Genomic DNA, 21,888 nt, shown 5'->3' with positions numbered 1-21,888 from the left:
AGATGTAAAAACGCCTAAACTGTTAAAAGTCATAAAAACTATGTTAACCTCCAGAAAATAAAAGTGTTAATATCCATTTTCTGAACTCACATAGCAGTTCCATATCCATAAAAGTGCAACCATACATCTACCAGGAAAATAATGGAACACAGTAGGAAAGGTGACACTGGTGCATTTTCCCTACTTAGGTGCTACCAGTATTGTACTTACATTGACAGAGGGCAGGCTGCTGCCGAAGAAAAGCTGTTTGTGTTCGAGCCGAAGAGTCACACAGGGCTGCAGTGAGAGAAGAGAGGAGGGGGAGTGCCTAGCTGGATACACCTTCACCACATCTCATCAGATTTGCCAGCCTCTCACTCTCTTTCACTTCTACATTCCCTTTGTTCCTGTAAAAATATCTAGACGTCACATTGCGGTCCCTAGATGCATTCTACACCAAAGGGGGAAAAAATGAATAATTTAATCGAACAGTGCCTGGTGTTGGAGGCAATAAGCCTATTGCACTCAAGGAAATGTAGAGTAATCGTCACAGGAAAAAAAATAATATAAGAAGCAAATTTACCGAGGAAGTCTGTGCTACGTAAAAAAGTTTTAGCAAAACGTGGTTGCTCCCAGTTATTGAAAGGGCCGTATAAGATGCAATATTGTGTGGCTGATGAAACTCATTGCGCTCCCTCACATTAAATCTTGCTTTTGCAAATATCTTCTAGCCTTAAGAGCCTTAAATAATGGAATGTCATAAACACAGTATACCATACACTAATTTGATGACCAAAACAGTACCCAATTGAGTGAGAAAAACATTTCCACAAAACTCTGAGGGGCTGTGTAATAAACAGTCAACTGTTGGCGTAGGATGGTTTCACTCAATACACCGATTGTGCCCTTGGCAGCAGCGCATCGCCTGTAACTCTGAAATTACTGTGTACTCCAACAAAGGCAGCATTTATACCTCATATACCCTCCCGATCGTTAAGCGGTTCACTTTTCCAAGATGCCTGCAAGGAAAATGAAATGCAGCCCAAGGCTTGTGACTCTATATCACCTCAAGTGGCACCTAGGACTCAGGAAGAAGAAGTCTTTTAGTCTCTTAGCTATTCAGTTTCATCTTTACAGAGAATCTTGTCGATGGTAAGTCATGTCTATTGTCCTTTTTATTTACCACATTTTAGACTGTCAGCGACTCCACTCATTTTCATATAAAACTCGTTCTAGAGAGCACGAAAAAAGTTCACTTTTCCAGAAACAGAACTTACTTTTGCAATGCTTTTGTCTTTTGCTTTATTCTGCACTCATAAAATCTATCAATAGTCAAATTATAGTAAATGTAGTGTTTGTATTAAACAGTACAGTATTGCGGTATCGTCTGAAAAGATTAAAGACAGATTTTACTTTTGCTGTACATCTGACCCCATCCTTAAGGACCAAAACAGCTCTTTACAGGCAATCTTTCCTAACAGCTCCCAGGGCTCCCTAAACAGTTCAGTGTTAGGTTTGTTATAGATGAAAAGCTCAATTGTACACCCACCCGGGCTTTAAACAGTGAATGGGCATAATACGCCACCTAAAGGCAAAGTAGAGTATTACATTACAGTCAGACAGGAGGCCAAGGGGTTGCACAGTTATCACAATCTTTTATTTCTAGCTATAGAGTGGCGCGATGGTGGTCTGTTATTTTACTTTTCTTTCCTCTGAAAAGTACAACGTTAATTTTTGCTTGCATTTCTCAGTCATTATTGCCATTTTTCATATACAATTTAACTGAATGTTCCACAGTGATAGCTTTATACTAGTGGTCACTTACTATACATAGATTGCGACTTTCTTAATACCGCTGGTTGCCGAAATATAGTTAATTAAATATGCCGTGCTATTTCTATATCACTGTAATTTTAAACAAACGTTATTGGCGTTTCCCCCGATTTTAAATTGCAAACTCAGCTTATCTGAATTAAAATAAATACAACAAAGTTAACTTCCTGCAAGGTATAATTTTAGTTTCATGCGTACATCTACACGCAAGCAGTTTATATAGTTTTCAACTTTACATTTTAAAACATTTATTCAACCCACGATCTTTTCAAAAATTATTAGAAAGTGACGGCATACACTGATGGGATGTATTATAAATACCACTCAGATGTCATATATATGAGATAAATTGCTCATTTTAGCTTGCAAAATCGTATGTAACATTTAATGGAGACAATTTTATATGCTGCCCCAGTTTTAGGACACAAAGTCGTAATAGTTTCTGATGCACTGCGTTTGATAAAACTATGTAGAATGTTGTGCATTTGCTTCTATCGTACTTTAAAAATTTTATTCTCGAGTTCTGTCATAAATAATTTATTTTGTCTACTTCTCACACACTGTATGACACATTTTGGAGATAGAGGGATGGGAGCTGTGAATATGTTACACAAACGCTTCTTAGATGCATTCAAATACACAGTTTGCAATTAAAATGTAAACGTCTCAGGACAAAAGTGTCATTCATTCTTGTTCTGTCTTGTTTTTTACTATCGAGAATAAATAAATGAATAAATAAATAAATAAAAACACATTTTCAGCAACGGGTAAGTGTTACAGTATAGATACTCTAGACTAAAATTTGTTTAATCAACCCCTGCTGATCAGCAGTACCTAGTTTACAGTGTAGTACCAATCAAACAATTCCACTATAATAGTAATATTCTAGTAAAGGCTACATAAACAATGTCCATATTTTTATACTAGTCATCTCAAATGAAAGACACAGACATCATTTTTTTCTTGAACATGTCCACATAGCTAATGTTTTTACCATTGCACATCAGTATTTATAGCCCTACTAAATATTCTAGTTTCCGTAAATAGATTTTAAAATAAACTGCACGCTACATAACATTTTAATACACCCTTTAGATTATGCATCCAACAAAATGAACCTTACTAACACGAAAAGAAAGAAAGAAATGAATTGAGCTGCTTTAACTTTGGATTTAGTTCATCATTGTATTTGAAACTGCAACAACAGAAAGGCTTTCAGAAGTTGTTTAAAATGGATGGTGTGGATGAAAAGAGTACTGTAAAGCAAAATGGAACAAACAGTATGAAGGACCGTAAAATAATCTTTCAAATACTGTATGAGATAAATAAGAAAGGGAGAATTTCTAACAGGAGAAAGACACTCAGCAGCAAAAAAAAAAAAAAAAAAAGACATAGGATATAAAGAAAACAGATAAACAAAAGCAGATTAAAACAATCTTCGGAAACAGGTGGAAGATTTCTAGACCACAGAACAAGCAGAGGTGGTGCTGTACTGTACAACACAAAGAGTGAATGCAAAAGACGGACCAAATTGTCCCATTTGATATAATAGAATTTACAGGAAGATAACCAACCAACACACACACACACACACACACACACACACACACACACACACTCGGATATACCTATCCAACTTTTCAGTTTATATTATTTGAACTTGCCATCTATTTTCTAATGAACTAAGGCTATCAACGTTAATATGCACTGCGCATGACTATGAGTGTTATTTTTCGGCCCTAGCCTCTACATCTCTTTGCAAGGGGGTGTCTGTTATCCTAGCCCGAGTCTGTGCGAGTTTGTAGACTGCACAGGACCCACAAAACCTAAACAGAATGGTAAATGTAAAGAGAGAGAGAGTTGTACTGAAATATGGTTTATAGTAACATCACTTGCAAAATAATCTCCCCAGGCACACATGTACTCCTATGCAAGTATGTCTTACAGAATAACCAGGATCTTATTTGCTGAATGTTACTTTTCTGTGGTATTTTTTTTCAATGCCCTAATTTCCACAGATGCCTTAAATACAAAATCATGACATCAGAGATTAAGCTAAACGCATTAATGTAAACTGCAGTGTTTTTCCTAATATAAACTTCTACAGTAAATGTACTTCAGTTTTCATCATTTAAAACATTGTGTAGTTGCATAATATATATATATATATATATAGAGAGAGAGAGTACTGAGTTCTCACAAAATAATTTAAAATTAAAGCATCACATTTCCAGATAGATCATAATATAAAAAGTTTATGTTTTTAGATGCAGAGATGCAGACCAATGAAATGATTGCAAAATACTCAGTACTTAATGAAATAATAATAGAAACATTTAGATAAATACAATTTTAAAACTATAATATTGTTTTTCTACTGGCATGCAGCAATATAATATTAGCTTGCATGCATACCCAAAAGTAAAAATGCACAATGGTTATGTATTTAAACATGACAGGAGTGGTGTGATACCTTTTACTGCAGTAAGATAGATGTTATGTTGCAACCACCCTGCACCTGAAATATGAACTATATTACAATAACAGCTTCAGGACTGAAGATCCACACTTCCTGAACTACCTTTTTTCTGTCAAAGCAGTATCTAATAAAATGATAAACTTACTTTTTAGTTGAAATGAACATGGGATGTAATTTATTGTATCTGGCATGTCACAAGAATACTGTGAGAAAACGATTCAGACACTGTAGTAGCCCATGTCCTTTAGCATTTCTCTTTTGCCAGAAGGTACTATGGGACTGAGACATATATATGCCTGGAAAGAAGGAAGACAGATTTAGAAAAATACAGAAAAATAGCAGCATGCAGAGGCAAATGCATGATTATGTTGACTTGCTATGAAATCAAACAAATTATATCTCCCTAAATCTAAATGTTTAAAAAAGAAATGGGTTTTGGAAAACTCATTCAGTGATTCCATTTATTTACCAAATGTGGTAGTATCACATTTTGAAATTGCTGCATTATTGATTATTTAAAATCTAATCTCAAAATTAACAGCTCATGGAAGAACAAGTGCATTGTGATACATTATAGTTAATATAATACATTGCGTAACAGCACTTGCTGCTCAATCATATCAGAAGATATCTGGCAGCAGCTTCTCAGTTTAGTACAGAAGTACTGGAATTTAATCAATAAAATATGAATATTGATTTAAAATCAACATGCTGCAACTTTCTTGGTTCTAGGATAATCATAGATCTTAATGCTGTCCTCACTACCACCATAAACTCAGACTATGGCATATCATCAAAACTAGTGGGTGCAAAGGGTGATTGTTATATTCCCAACAGAGAGCTCCCTGAAAAGAAAGGACTAAAGCATTTTAGATGAGGAGCTTAAACAAATATAACACTGCATTTATCGTGTATTTTCCACATTTGTATAAACATGGACTTGAAAAGTTTAAACAGTTAATTAACATTTGGCAAAGCAAGCAACTATTTCATGTGCAAAAAGGTTACTAAAGATGCTTGCATATATCTAATATAAAGGTTTCTTGTTTCTTTATAACTACTAGTGCAAATTCTATTTGAAGAAACTGAAAAGAGATTTCTTACATATATATATATATATATATATATATATATATATATATATATCAGAACTGGACATGAGGCAGTGTCATCTAAAAGTAGTAGTTAAAGAAATGTGAATTGTGTTGTTTTGCAGACACAAACAAACACACATCTGTGTCAAAAATAAAAGTCCAATGTGTAGCATCTATTTCTCTGATTAATGGTTTGTTACATATTTCTTAGAGAATCTGAGAAATAAAGTAAATCATATTTTCATTCATAAAGCCTTATTCAAAGACAGTGACATTATTAATTTGAATTAAACAAAATGCTTAGTTCCATTAAAACAATGTTGTGTTTCCAGAATTTCAGGTAAGAAATGTATACAGGTATGTGTACGTGCATGTGTGTGTGTGTGTGTGTGTGTGTGTGTGTGTGTGTGTGTGTGTGTGTGTGTGTGTGTGTGTGTGTGTGTGTGTGTGTGTGTGTGTGTGTGTGTGTATGTGTGAGAGAGTGTATACATGCACACGTTTGTGTGTTTTATTGCTAGTGAATGTTCACATATTGGTGCATGTATGCATGCATGTGTATGCATTTATACACAGACACTGTCTCACACATACACACACACACACACACACACACACACACACACACACACACACACACACACACACACACACACACACATGCATGTCCTTCTTTTTTGTGCTTAATAGAACAAAAAAAAACACCCTGTTTATGTGATTCAGTCTAACATATTCAAAAGATTTATTTTCAGTCATAGGTAATAATCCATCCATCCATCCATCCATCCATCCATCCATCCATCCTTAACCGCTTTTCTCATTTTGCATGCGTCACTTTAATTAAAGAGGTAATCACAAAGACAGTACTAGTAAACATCACGCATCCATCCCCATGTAAGAATTTGTGTGTTATTATGGAAAACACCCTTGACCTGACACCTACCTGATCACCTTGATTTAAATCCCATACTTTCTTTCATACTGTGTAACCCACGTAATTCTTTTTCCTGATACTTCCAGACAGTACTTCATATTAGTCGCTGACCTAGAACATAGTCCTTTTAAATCAGTTCTCCATATCGTCTTCCATGTACTTTACTTTGGAATAAGACGTACTTCTTATGGTTTAAAAATGAAAGTATCCAGGGGAAACAACAGAGGTAAAAACATGGAGTAAATAATTTACTTCCATATTACATATTCACAGCATTTTTAATGTAAGATCAAATTCCATACTTTATGCATGATGCAGTGTAATGCTGATTCTTAAACAGTGTATACATGGTGGTCTAGTATATAGTCAAACAGTATGCAAGAACAATTGTGTTGCATCTGTGACATGTATGCATTTGTTTATTTAATTAATTAATTTATTTACCCGTCTAGCTATTTATTTATCCATTTAGTTTAAATTTGTTAACTGGAGTAGAACACCTATCCCATTAGACCTACCTATTTCAGTTTTAGCCTGGGGGTAAATGCAATAGATACATGACATTATATACAATGTAAAAGACTAAATGTAATATGTACATGTATTTTATACAAAGTGAATATCAAAGTTGATATTTATATTCATATTTTCAAATATGCAATGTCATACTCATCTTACATTTTTACATTTGAGAAGAGTGAAAGGCACTATGAGCAAATGTTTTTTAAGAGTTCTGTGATTCTATGAAAGCCAGGTGATATGCATAATAAAAAAAAAAAACGGTCATATGCAGTATGCCTAAAGCATAGCTGGGACAAGAGATAACCCTATAACAGAGTCCTAAGCCAAGAAGCTGCAATGTTGAGCAGTGTAGGAGCAAACATTCAGGGATTGTTGATGATGAGTGCTAATAGGCGTAAACTGAAACATTAGGGTAGGAAAGAATGATGCACTGCAAAAGGAGAGCTAAACAAAATGAAACATATTTCAGAGAGGGGAAAAAATTACTTGTTACTGTGGAAAAGCCAAAGAGGATACCAAGGGCAATTACAACAAGGAAATCATATTTATTATAAACAGTAGTCTAAAGTCACTTTTTAAAGAACCTGATGTAAGACAGTTGGAATTGAAATATTATATGCTCACTATATCATGATTATCATTGTAGGTAACAAAAGTATTGTTGTAAACATAGTTCTCATAGTCATGCTCACTATATCATGATTATCATTGTAGGTAAAAAAAAAGTATTGTTGTAAACATAGTTCTTATAGTCATTCAGTTATAGAATTACACCACTTGGAAGTATGGCTCTCGTAGAATGATTTAGTAAAATCACTTTATCTTCTGAACTGAACTTAACAATAGGTTTGAAAGTTATTACCTCAGGCAACATGTAAATGATAAAAGTAAGAAGGCAGGAATCCATCACAATGTGTCCTGAAAGTAATTATGCTTTACTTAACACTTTGTCCCATGATGAAAATCATTCATACATACGCCAGACTACAGATGTTAAATGACAAATCTCAGAAGTTACTATTGGAAACTCTATACTATATATAATGCAATACTATATTTTTCTGTCTGGTCCTGACTATATTATGGTAGGTATTTGTTAAAATGGCCTGTTGCTCATGACCTTCACTGGTTCTCTGCGTTCTGGAAAGACAAGCAATAATTAGCATCCTATCAGTTCTCAAGGCATGCAGGTGCAGTGAAAACAGAATGTATTGAACTGACAAGTGGTTTCAGTTGGCTACACATGGAAAATATCTCCTAAATGTCTGTCTTTAAATACAGTTTAGCAAATATTTGCTTATACCATGACTATAGGAAATTGTAATGTAAGAAACTTTGCTTAAGGGTACGGAGACAAAGTACTTGCCCCTATGTAAGCTAGGCAGTAATTGTCTAAGCAGAAAAATATTCATTCTATTGTCACTATCTGGCATGTAATCTGTAACAACAGTGCTTCATGTTTGCTTACTTAATGTATGTCAGCTAATGCGAAAATATCTTCAAGTATGTTAAAAAAGTTCTCTAATAACTGCTGTTTTCATGAAAGATAATTCCTATAGTAAAAAAGTTTAATTTAGGTTTGTGTTTTTCAGTATCTGCCCCCCCAAAAAAGGAATCATAGTCTTTGAAAAACAGACCCTTCACATTTATACATCAAATATTTATAGTAGCTTCCTTCTTTATTAATTTTACTATGGAGTAATGCAGAATTCAAACTTCTTGCGAACTGAACTTTCGAAAGCATCTCTATTTTGAGAACAAAATTCATATTAGAGGCATTATCAGAAATGCACTGTGTACACAAATACTAGTTATTTTTATGCAAATGGTTTTGTTTAAAAAATGAATGACTTCCCCATAGCAAACTTTAATTTCAAATGTAAATTATCACAATGAAGTAGTTTTCTTAGATTATCTCATTTAATTTTATTGTAGATTTTAGGGTTGATCATAGAACATGTGGAACTCTAGAAAATGATACAAGCCAATGTCATGTCAGCCAAGTTTTCAAAGGCATGAAAGCAAAATTATATGTAACACTGTGATAATATAACTGGATGTCTGTACATGATTGTACAACTTAATGCATGTACGTCTATGATCTTAATGCTCAGAGTACATATTGACAATGGCATGTTAAGCAAATAGAGATAAGAAGAAAGCCTAATAGATTTTGCTCAACCAACTCATTAACATATCCAACAATTAATAGTAATATTATAAGACAGAAATAAGCTCAGAAAACAAGGCTTTTAAAATGTCCTCTTTTGTGAGCAAATAAAAGCAATAGCCTAACAGATTATATATAATATATATATATATATATATATATATATATATATATATATATATATATATATATATATATATATATATATTTGTAGGACAAGTTATCGAAGAAAATTTTGGAAGGTCTAAAAATCCTTGTGTTCAAAAATCAGAAATAAGTACTTTTTAATGGCATACCTTACAAATAAAACAGTATGGTTGTACATGCAAAAGGATGACAAACACATGCTTAATAATGATTGTAGTGCCTAGTTGGTCCTCAGATCAAAGCTGTCAGGGTTTACTGATACTTAGGAAAAAGTATCATTTTATATGTCATTTTGCATGTATGTATGACTATGTCAATAAAAGACATTATAAGTAAGCAGTAGAACCTTCTTGGGTTAAACATATCCTTTTCTGAAGTGAGTTAATGTATTAGTTCTCAAGTTATTTAAAGTCAGAAATGTTGACTAAGGCACAACCCAAACTGTTTTATCTAGTAAATAGATTACAATGCAATTATAACCTCTTCATTCCATCATTGTTATTATTCAGTAGGAAGCAATGATGTCTGTCTACTGACAGCATAGTCACACTAGCTTCATAATGCAGCATATAGGCTGTCTGTAATATGACGTTTAATATGATAAAACTGCACTGTTATTTAAGAAATGCTTAGCAAGAAATGGCATTAAGTGCTGATATTTGAAAAAAGATAATTGTTATTTCAAAATTAAATTTTAGTTTTTGCCTGAAAAAAATACATTTCCAAAACTTCAGATGCTAACTGTTCTACTATTATTAGCATATTTCTAATTACAGGCTATACATTTTATCTGTAGCAGCATCATGGTATGGTTGTCATAGTAACAGCAAAAGTCATAATTTGACTTAGATTTTTTGCAGTATAAATTACCCTTATTTTCATACCTTGCTTTTTCATTAGCAAGTCTTATGTAGGCTTTAAAGTGAAATGCAGAGTAACGCGTATAAAAAATGAGTGCAGTCTTTTATATGTTCATATACTTGGTCTTTTTCTAACAATATGACCAAAAATATATGTTATACAACTTTCACTTTAGCTGGTAAATAGTTGTTTAATATGCAGTGTTGAAAACATTGTAAAGGGGTACATCTTCTGTCCCAATGGAAAAGCTAAAAAGGAAACAGTCCCCAGCCTAACATCGTAATGCATTTAGTTATGCTATAATGAGTATCTGTTTAATGTTGTGCTAAGATTTAATGTCAATTATAAAAGTCATATTTGTGTTCAGTAGTACTGGTTGTAAAATCAATGACGTGTGAGTTTCATTTGGGTGTATAGTTAATATTCTATATTCTTTCTAATGGTAATAGACTTAACACTGGCATATAACAGAGTTAAGTTTACTCTGTGAACTAACTATACATGCTAATACCACCTGTTCAAATGTAATGGTTGTAATCATCATTGTGTAATATCAATATGATTTGCATTTTAAGCGGAATTTGACCAAAATGACATGTCTACAAGTACCGATTGGTATAGTTGAGGTCTGCTGTATAACAGTGATGCATAGAAAATAAATATTTACCAGCTGTCTCAGTCATAGTATTTTAAGACATTTGAAATTTAAATAATTAACTTTGGAGAATGGATTATGCTAAATGAAACATCTTGTCCTATGGCATTATTGAAAAGCATTTGTTTTGTATTTAAACTGAATATTTATCATATCATTATTCATATGGTGTTGGTTATTTGTAAGTAAGATTAGCAGATTAAGATTAAGCTATATCTATTAGTATTCCATTTCACTCTTTATAAGTTGAAAAATGTTGCTTTGTATACTTATAAAGCTTTACTTTTAAGCACATAATAGAATTAAAAACATTTTAACTGCCTGTCATACATCCTAGAATATACAATTACTAAATTAATTTTTCATAGAAGAGAGCAGCTAATGTACAGAAAAATATTTTTGCTTCGTCTAACAAAAGGAAGATATGTACACCGTAAATGTGCACAATGATTTATCTATGATGAAAGGTCTAGCAAAGTAAAAGCAGCTTGAAACAAACAGATAGACCATGCCATTTATGCAGTTCAGCTGCTCTATAAAAGGATATCAGCACTGTCAAACAGCTAAATCCATAGCTTTACTGAACATAAAAAACTAACAAATGAATACTAGCAAATGTTATTCTACTCAGTTTTATAAGAGGGTAACAAATACTGAGTGGAAAGGCACAACTACTTCATCTGACTTGCCAACAAGTAATTATGTAGTACCTAAAATTACAAACATATTTTTTATAGACAACTTTTAACTGAAAGTGCATGTAGGTACACACAAATATACACACAAATATGTAAATAAAGGAAATATAACATTTCATACAGCTGCAGAAATGAGACGTATTATATTCTCTGTCCAAGTAAAAGGTAGTACTTATGGCCATTAGCATATAATACAAACAAACATCTGGGAAAATGCAAAATATGTTAGAAAAATGGAGTATCCCATTCTTTCCACTGATACTGTAGCTTCATGCCATGACCATCATATAAGGTATGTTTCAGCTGTCATCCAGATAGAAAGCAAAACTGTGTCTGAACTATTAAGCCATTGTTACATAGGTAATTTATACTATCTCATATCAATTATCATGCTTAAGTTTCAACATTCATGTTCAATAAATAGCAACACAGACAATACCGTCTGTGGTATTACTGCTGGATATGAAGGCTAACTACAACTGTAGTTCATGTTCTGTTTTCACAAGTATTTTCAGTTTCAATAATATTTGAAAGTATTTTCATTGTATATTGTATGCTCCTAAAAGTCAACAACATGGTATTGTTTTGAATCTGCCTTTAAATTGTAGCCAAAATGCAAATAAACAAGTACAAAGATAAAGATACAAGTAGATAGACAAAATGGTACAAAAGAAGGCATGTATACTAGTTAATTAGACTTCTGTGATAACTAGTCAGCTATACAGAGGGCAGAAATAGCAGCTAAATGGACAAACTGCTGTAAAAAAACTAGGCAGACACACAAAAGAACATATATATTTATATATATGGATCTACTTTCAACTATAGAAAGATCAGAATCCCGCACTTTATTGTTGCGAGATGAAAACAATGAAACCTAAAATCCCAAACAACAAGCTTTTTCCCAGGCCAAGTAAACACTTGCCCAAAACTACACAGTATACATCTAAACATCTGAAACCCACCTAGGTGGGGGGCTACACTCCCCACACCCCCCCTAACTATATATACCTATTACATGATTGCACTGTAGTGGGGAAAATTTTGGAAGGACAAGTGCTTACTTGCCATGGGAAAAGTCCATTGTTCAGGATTTTAACTTTTGTTATGTTCATCTCGTGAAAATAATGTTTGGGATTTTGGTCTTTCAATATTTGAAAGGGAATCCATACACACACACACACACACACACACACACACACACACACACACACACACACACACACACACACACACACACTCACACTCACACACATATATATATATATATATATATATATATATATATATACACACACACACACACACACACACACACACACACACACACACATATATATACACACACACACACACACACACACACACACACACACACACACACACACACACACACACACACACACACACACATGTGCAGCAAGAAAGAGAGAGACAGACAGCCAGATAGGAAGAGAACTAGGGAGAGAGGTGGCTAATTGGATATAATGCAGGATAGTGATGTATATAGACACACAAACAGGTAGACATATATGGTAGGCTGTTAGGCAGGAAAGCCAGTAGAGGTAGATAAAAGAGACAGCACGTGAGAGAGAGGGATGGAGAGAGAGGTAACATCATGATCAGAGTACTAGTTAGTTATATAGACAGTCATATAGACAGGCTGAGATAAATTCTAGATTGTGAGATAGATAAGCAAGCAGACAGATGCAATTAAACATAGATTACGAATCTTGACAACTAAGTGGCACAGAAATGACAACACCTGTGCATGTATAGAATGACAAATAAAAAGACAGATAAAATGAATACAGAGTAATGTAGACATGCCATGTACTGCAAGAAACCTGCTATTAAACTGAACTTGTAATTATTAATCTGAAAAAGTCATGATCTGCACAGATTATGTGTGCTACAATAGTACAGAATGTGATTAAGTGATAATAATCTGGCAACATATATATATATATATATATATATATATATATATATATATATATATATATATATATATATCTGAGAGTTTAAAAAGGTCTGAAATAGGAGTTTCCTTTTATTGAGAAATCTTGATTGTCTTTTTTCAAACCTTTCATGGGGATGTAGGTAAAGATATATATATATATATATATATATATATATATATATATATATATATATATATTTATTTATTTATATAAAATATTTATTTTGCTGTCTGGGAGAACAAAACAACCTATTTTTAAACTGCATTTTTTCATCTTGAAAACTTATTTGTTTTGGTGGTAAATCTATTTTAAATGATAATCAAAGAAGAACAATTATTTTTTACTCCTCAATATGTATTTACACCTAGCAAAACCATGCATGAGCTAAACAAAGCATAGAGAAATAAAGCATTACTGTATTTCTTTACTCCAACAGATGCATTTCAGCACATGACTGTTTCATTCAAATTTGTTCCTTGATTACTAAAATCTGTTTATAATAGATCTGCTTGAATTAGAGCAAGTCATAAATTAACAGCAGTGTGCAAGTGGCTGTAGGCTTTGCAAACAACATGGCATAGCATGATGACAGTCTTGAGTTAACTCGGTATGCCAGATGTTCCATAATATACATGGGGTTTGGACCAAAGTCGTTATCATTTTTGAAATAACACTGAGACTCTTGTTGTAATTATTTACTATATGTTGTTGACTAACAAAAGTCTGAAAACCTTACTTATTAGCATGCAGTGAAAAAAAAAAGGTCTTCAGGTTATATTCAGCGGTGTAGAAGAAGGAAAGTTACTTAACTATTTTGCTACTGGTGATCTAACCAAGTTGCAGTTTTGGATGGCTTTATTAATTTAGCTTGCCAAGCTTCTGTTTGTTGTGAGTATTCAGGCAGCATGATTCTTCAACAGGTCTGCAAGGTCTACAGAATATAAATACTGCCGCAAAGCCACTGTTAAACTTAATACTAAATATGTAGGTTCTGATCTCAGGGAATCAGATTCTTGCTCTTTTGTATGACATTTCTTAAAGCTTAGTATTAAATAATTGCACATGTTTTGGGCTTGTTTGTCATTTTGGCACCCCTGCCTTCTTTTTTGTTGTTGCTGGTTTGTTTATGTTATATGTTCATATTTTATTAACTCTTAAAGCTATTTGTTCATTTAGACTTTTTTTTTCAGAAGTGGAATTCAATAGACAGTGCGGCAAAATGGCAGTATATATGAAGCAATATGTATCCATTAAATATACATTGAACAGGCAAGTTACAAAGGACTTATGCAAAAAGTAATCTGCAATCAATACAGTTATAAACTGCAACAAATGTAATCCATGAATTATATTTACAAGAAATAATTATTAACAGTGGCTTTGAAACACCACTGCATACATATACTAACAATTAAACACTTTACTATGATCAACAGATCCATCTTGTCCTAAACAGTTGTGCCAACAAATGTGAAACACAGCAATGAGTATTACTTTCGTGAATGTTTAACAGGTTTTACAAAAAGAAGATACAGTCAATGGAAAGAAATGTGCATGCACACAGAGAAACATGATGACATGCTGTTGTTCTAAGCAATATGTTGATGGTAAGGTCAAAACTTCAAAATAGTTTTGTGTATAATGTTTCTAGATGAGTCCATTAAGAGGCAGCAAACAAGAAGGCAGCATACAAAGTAACTGGTACAATGGAAGATCTTAAGGGAGTAATACTAAACTGGTGTCAAACTTCAGAAAGTACCAATATATGAATGACTGTGTGGATCAGTGCTAAATCAGTTTTGTTTAGTATGTTCATCAAAACCAGTACAGAATGTATAAAGGGTGTAATCTGCCTGTGTTCTGATGACATGATGTTCTACAATGACCTCTGTACAAATGCATGCATAATCAGAATGTGAAGGTAGTTAACACAACTCTAATGTATAATGAAGAGTCTGCCAACTAGTCTGTGTCATCATATATAGCATCATAGGTGCTTATGAGGCATGCTGTTAAGGAAACCATTGACAAGGCAGGCCCAATTGGCCCAAAGTTAAGTAACTTGCTTGAGTCACATGGTAGGCAAATGAAGGAAGAGGGAATCAAACTCTGTACCACAGGATACAGCTCATTAAAAGTACTATGCCTTCATCCTTTGTGCTGACTGCCAGATATATCCTCTGTGATAACTGCAGATATAGATCTATATCTATATCTAATATATATATATATATATATATATATATATATATATATATATATATATATGTGTGTGTGTGTGTGTGTGTATGGAATACAAGTCTGTCATACCTTATCAGTTATGAAGTAAGACACAGCATCTAATAAAAAAGACACTTTGGGATTATCTTACCTGTGTCTCTCAACTGCACTATGATTTTAGCCCTCAGAATTAGCATTGCTGCTTCTAGATGTATGAAACTTCTTATAAAGTCATACCTGTTTATAGGTATGTCCTTGATTAAATGCATTATTTAAGCCTGTGGTAAGATTCACTATCAATATCTAGATATGGTATAGTAAAGACCTTCAATGTGAAAAATAAGACCTTGATATGATTTTTAAAGGCCAGTGCTATGGTTTTTAAATATCCCATAACCTAAACAGAAAACAACCTAAGCAGAAAAATGAGGCTTTTAATAGTTACCCTTAAGGCTGTCAACATCCCATCTAGACTACAATCTGTTGTTGCTCTGTAGGCCTTAGTTAATATGTGATAAAAGTCCAACAGGAGATCGCACTACAGTGGGGGAAAAGGGAATTTTCCCTTACCCGCACTGTAGTCTGATCTACGAAACAGGCACACATACACAGAAGCATTTGTCGATGTTAAGCGCTTTCATGTATGTGTGTTCGATGTTTTGTGATTTGGACATATGCTAGTCGAGCATGTGTCTGGATCCCATATATATTTGCTGGAGGAAAAATGTAGGTATGCAAATATAATGTAAGCAAGTATCATTTTAGAAAGAAAATAAATCTAGTGGGCATGTTGTTAAATTCAATGTGCACCATTAGAGAAACATTGGCGGACAAATGGAATGCCCTTTCAAGGTGTTAGTGTTAAAATCAGTGGAATTAATTCTGCATGGGACATGTACATAACAGCTAGATCTCAATTAATCTCCTGAGCTAGAGTTGTTCCAGTTAAAAAGGAACTTCCTCGTCTTTGAGAATACATTTGTTTTGTTTTTTTAGGGGTAAATCCCCTTCCTCCATGCACACATGCATGCATACATACACACACATATACACACACACACAAGCACACACACACAAACACACACACACACACACACACACACACACACACACACACACACACACACACACACACACACACACACACACACAAATACACAATCTCTGCTGGTGCTCTGCAATTTATTATAAGCAACTCTGAGGTCACTGCAACTTGAGGTAATGGAGATTCCTCCCTTTTCAGTGACATCTCTTGACAAAAGTGGATTTCAGTCTGCTACACTGAGATTGTCTTGAACACTTACATCTCGCCTATTCATTGTACTACCAAGAGAGTCTTCTTTATTTCAGAGGGAAATATCTAAAGCAGTTTAAGGAAAGAAGTGAGCTAATTAGAGTAAGTTGGAAGACTGAATGTATCAATTGTCTTTCTTTGGTTGGAGCCCTCATGTCTCTATCAATGAGAGAGACAAAAATACTGAAACACAGAACCTGTTGGTAAATAAGAGCCCCTTACTTTCCCTATCTAATAGACTAGCTACAGGTGTTTGTTTATGTGTTACGTCTTGCTACCTGCAATGAAATTATACTATTATATTATTTATTCTGGAATCCCATGGCTCATTCAGCTCCTGCTTTATACAAGAGCACTCTTTCAGGGTTACCAGTGACAAAAAAAAACGGTCCTATTATATTGTCTTACAATGTTTCTTTCAGTCTTTGCTGCTCCTTATTTTTACATGTCATTTTCCTGAAAAAGTATTAACATATTTGGGTTTCTTTGTGGTACTTACACCTCATTCACATAACCATTGTTTCATCTATGAAAGCTGTTAAGAGTCTCTTCTCTCCTCCGAGCAAACTATATCCTGTTTATATCTTAGCTGAGAGGTAGTGCCTATAGAAATAGACATACTACTATAGATAGCCTGTCACCGACAGTCATCACAGATGGATGATATTTTCTTCTTTTATATAGCCGATGCCTCTCCCTAAATATTGCAGCTCCCTGCAGCCTTTTGTATTACTGTCTCACATCCCATGACAGTCTTTATGTTAACTAAATCAATGACTATGACAGGTGTCTGTCTCTTTGTATTATTACTGTCATCAAACCCTCATTGTACTTTCTTCCTTCATTCGCATTTATTTGCACTGAATCTAAGGTGAAATACATCTGTCCATTCATCTATTTCGACAAATCCTTTCTCACATATACAGCTTCACTGCTCACATTAACCCTGTTGCAGATATCTGTACTATTTACAAAAAACATTTTGTCTTCCCAGTCTCCCTACAATGTCACTGATATAATTATGGGGATCCTTTCCAGCAATGGATACTATTGCACCCTACTTGTAATTCCCTCTCCTCACAGTAATTCCATTTGCTAGCAAATTTGTTATTTTACTGTCCAGATGTTACTTTTACCTACTGTACAACTCCAGCACCAAAGATGAATGGTGCTGTTTTATTTTCCAGAACAGGAGTTGGATGAAGCATATTTGAACATGTCTTAGATGAGAAGCACTTGACTTCAGATCTGATCATAAGGAAACAGTTCCCTTTCCCTATTAGTCTATCACCTCAAAGTTGATCATTTTAAAGGTGGGAATATACAAATCTTAAAAAAAATAACAGTTGGCACTTAAATACTTTCCTTATAGTTATTTTTGGCCAAGTAGTGTTCCTACAAGTTATACTTGTCAATATGTCAATTGATTTTCCTGATTTTGGTGTGTGTGTGTGTGTGTATGTAAATATATATGTGTGTGTGTGTAAATATGTATGATTTTAGTCCCTTTGATTGAAACCCTGAAACATTGCCATCTGTTTGATCAACTCCATTTGGTCAGCAGATACAGTTGTCTGACATGGGTCTGAGATCAAAAATCCCAGGGTAGGAAAAATGCCATTTCCTGGGCACTGTGTGATCTCTAAGTTAGTATTCATAGAACACAAGGCATGTGGGGGATGCTGGAGGGCCTCCTGTCCTGCAAGAACACTTGCTTTTGGATTTGCCTTCTCTGAAGTTAATACTCAGAGCACACACAGTAAATTCTGATATTCCTTTTTTCCTCCATATTTTATATATATATATATATATATATATATATATATATATATATATATATATATATATATATATGTTTATATGTATAGTGCATCCACAATGACTTGGTCCCAGTGCTTCACTGTGTTCTATGTGCTGAAACTTCCCCCCTTAAGAAGAGACTCCATACCTTTCTTCCCTATGTCAAACATGCTGGTTTATGTTTTCTTACTTTTACCTTTGTTGTCACAACTTACATATGGCATACCACCACACAACTGACTGACAAGCTGATTCTGCTAATACTGAGATATTGTAATACTGTAGTCTGCATAGAGGTATGTAAATCTGCTGTGGGTCCTTCACAGTACTTGCCATGAGCAACTTATACCTCTCCTGTAGAAGCACTCATGGATCCCAGTAACTGCAATTTAAAAAGGTTTACAGAGTTGAAATCATAACACAGAAAGAAATTTGATTTAAGGCACATTTGTTTTGCTTTATTATATTGATGTTTCTTTTTGTTTCATTATATTTACTGATTTGCAAAATCAACATTTTACTAAAGTAATTCATACAGTATTCCTGACAGTTTCTTTAACTCATATTGCATGGCATTCGTTTTTCAAACAAGCAGCTTATTTTCAGAATTCATATATTTTTCTTTGTTCAGATAACCCCCTCGGGATTGTTTCCATTTCTTCTCAATTAATTATATTTAATTTGCTTCTGTTTCTTATTTACGTGTTCTTTTCTTCTTGCATTTACACTTTACCAGTTGGCTGGCCTGTAGATTCCCTTTTTATTTTCACTGTTTGCAAATTGTTTACCTCAGAGCAATTGACAGGTATGGACAATCTTTTACAGGTTTAGTTTACCATATTTACATAACTATAGATGATTCAGGACTTTCCATTGCCTCATCTGGTATCACAATACTTTTTACAGGTTGCTTGCTGTCATATGTTTAATGGAGGCTTTAGTTTTACTGCACTTTTCAAGTGTTCTGTGGAGTGTCTGCACTGGATAAGGATCTTGATTTCTTATAATAACCCATTCATCAAGTTCTTGCTGTATTACTGATATTACCAGGCTTACATTTGTCTTTTTTCTCTTGAACTATAACTGGTTCCTTCAGAATAACACATTGGTATTAGATTGCTCTCTTTCAGCCAATTTCATGACACCATCTAGTTTAGGTCAAATCAAGGAGAGCTGATAAATCAACGGTTACCTTGCTCACCTCAAAACTCATGCTTTCCTGCTTGGCCCTTCCCTTTTTACATTTATCTGAGAAGTCTGGCATACACTACTTTCTCTGTAGCTGTAATCTTCTATTTTACCTTTCGTTTTGTAATTCTGCACTATCTGTATTTTTTCCTCTTTTTTATTATTCCTGCACTTCTAAAAGACAGATTGAGTGACTAGGGGTGTAACTCCAAAATTCCATTTTGTGCTCAGAAATTCTTTTTATTGCTTCCCAACCTACCTGGCATTTAAAAAAAAATGGACATCTTTTACAATGTTGTCCCCATCAGCCGTTGATACATCTACAAATCATTGTAGTGGTTTCCTGTGTAACTATTATAAATATTGTTTTAGATTAGTAATCGTCTCTGTTACAGATACCATGTTAGACAGTTCTAGGCATAATATAGCCTGAAATAACTACAATGCTTTTGAGTGATGCAAAGAAAAAATGCACTCTGTAGAGTACAAAGAATATACCTGGCTATACCCTTGTGAGGAGAAAAATAATTGAGAAACAATTTTTTATCACATCTCATTAAGAACTACTGTCACTGAAACCAGTACTTTTGCTAGGGGAAGTCCCTTACCCCATGTGAAATGCAAAGTCCCCACAACCCAATTACTGATATATGGCAACACCATGGTCACACAACAGTGATGAAAAGAAACATACAAAGAGTATGCCTGGCTACACCCTTGTGAGAGACAAATAATTGAGACACAAATTTTTATCACAACTCATTAAGAACTGCTGTCACACAACAGTGCTGAAGAGAAACAATCACAAATATCGAGCAGCAGTCTTATGCAGTGAGGCCACACTGGACACATTGCAAATAGGTAACATCAGACAAATGTAATTGGGAAGTTAGAAGCAAGTCAAACTGTCCCTGACCAATCATAGAGAAGCCATACCTAAATCCCTTTCAGTGTTTTTAAAGTTTTCACTAGTTGCGTAACCTTCCAGATGATTCCTAGTCACTCATGATATTGTGTTTGCATGTTAATCACATTCAGTGTTCAAGTCCTGATTAGGCCTTTCCCTGATGCTTCTTCCTGCTAACCTTCCTAGTAACAGCACATGCAGTTATGCTCTCTCCTTTGTTATATTTTTCCCATGAGGCTTTGCATTGTATCAGGTGCAGTATGTTCAGTGTTTTAGGTACCTGAGCAAGCAGCTGCCTTCTGGAAGACTTTACTTGTACTTGTCCCTCTAGTCCTTCCCTTTACTCCTCTACTCATTGTTTAGAACAATTTTATCCTAACCTATCCTGGAATACCTTTTCCTTATCATTTGCATTTATTTTGTTTAATTACTAGAATTTGATGCTTAAAATGTAAGCATTTACAATAAAACACAAAACTATCAGGTGTGTATACATATATATATATATATATATATATATATATATATATATATATATATTAATAAAATACATCTAGACTCATTTCTAGTGAAATAAACACCTCATTGTCTTATAATGTGTATAGTTAATACTAGTTTTCTATTACAAAATACTTCAAACAGTTTATCAATAGAGGCATTATCTCTTAAATTATGAATATGTAATATAAATGTAATTATGTATGTACTTCTGATGCAGCTTTTCTCCCCAGGCCTCTGCTGAAAATGAGTTTTGCCAAATCATACTATTCCAGTCAACAAATAAATAAATAAAAAATAATTAACAATACAATTTCAGCAGTGTGATTAAAATATGTAAATAACAGATGGTAATGTAATATAGAAATTAGGAAAAAAAGTCTGAAACTGAAAGCTAGAATAAATACCTCTTCCAAGCTCACAATACTCCCTCTCAAAAAAGATAAAACCTTTGGCTTCTACAAAAACAATGGACTCACTCTCTGATACCTGACTCCAGGATGGTAGCTGATGCCAGATGGGAGGAAGTAGACAAGGATAAGATGCCCTTCTTCAGAGCAAGCCACTAGCAGCCCTACAGCAGACTATCTGAGCAGCTGTCTCATCAGGATATAGGAAATAACCAACTCATTTTGATAGGCAGGACCA

The 21,888-nt window shown here is 34.0% G+C and overlaps 1 long non-coding RNA gene across 1 annotated transcript in view; it reads left to right on the top strand.

Moving 5' to 3' along the window:
* The first annotated feature begins 400 nt into the window (after window positions 1–400).
* Window positions 401–21,888, top strand: part of LOC122811142 — a 381,494-nt gene continuing 360,006 nt past the window's right edge. The window contains exon 1 of the long non-coding RNA XR_006366215.1: window positions 401–1,131. This is a non-coding gene — a long non-coding RNA (uncharacterized LOC122811142). The remainder of the gene's footprint in view (window positions 1,132–21,888) is intronic.

This window comes from Protopterus annectens, chromosome 9.part0 (assembly GCF_019279795.1).
Source record: "Protopterus annectens isolate FY-2018-M chromosome 9.part0, PAN1.0, whole genome shotgun sequence".
Lineage (NCBI taxonomy): Eukaryota > Metazoa > Chordata > Ceratodontiformes > Protopteridae > Protopterus > Protopterus annectens.
Note: the sequence above shows the minus strand (reverse complement) of the source record. Positions and strands in the feature narration are given on the sequence as shown.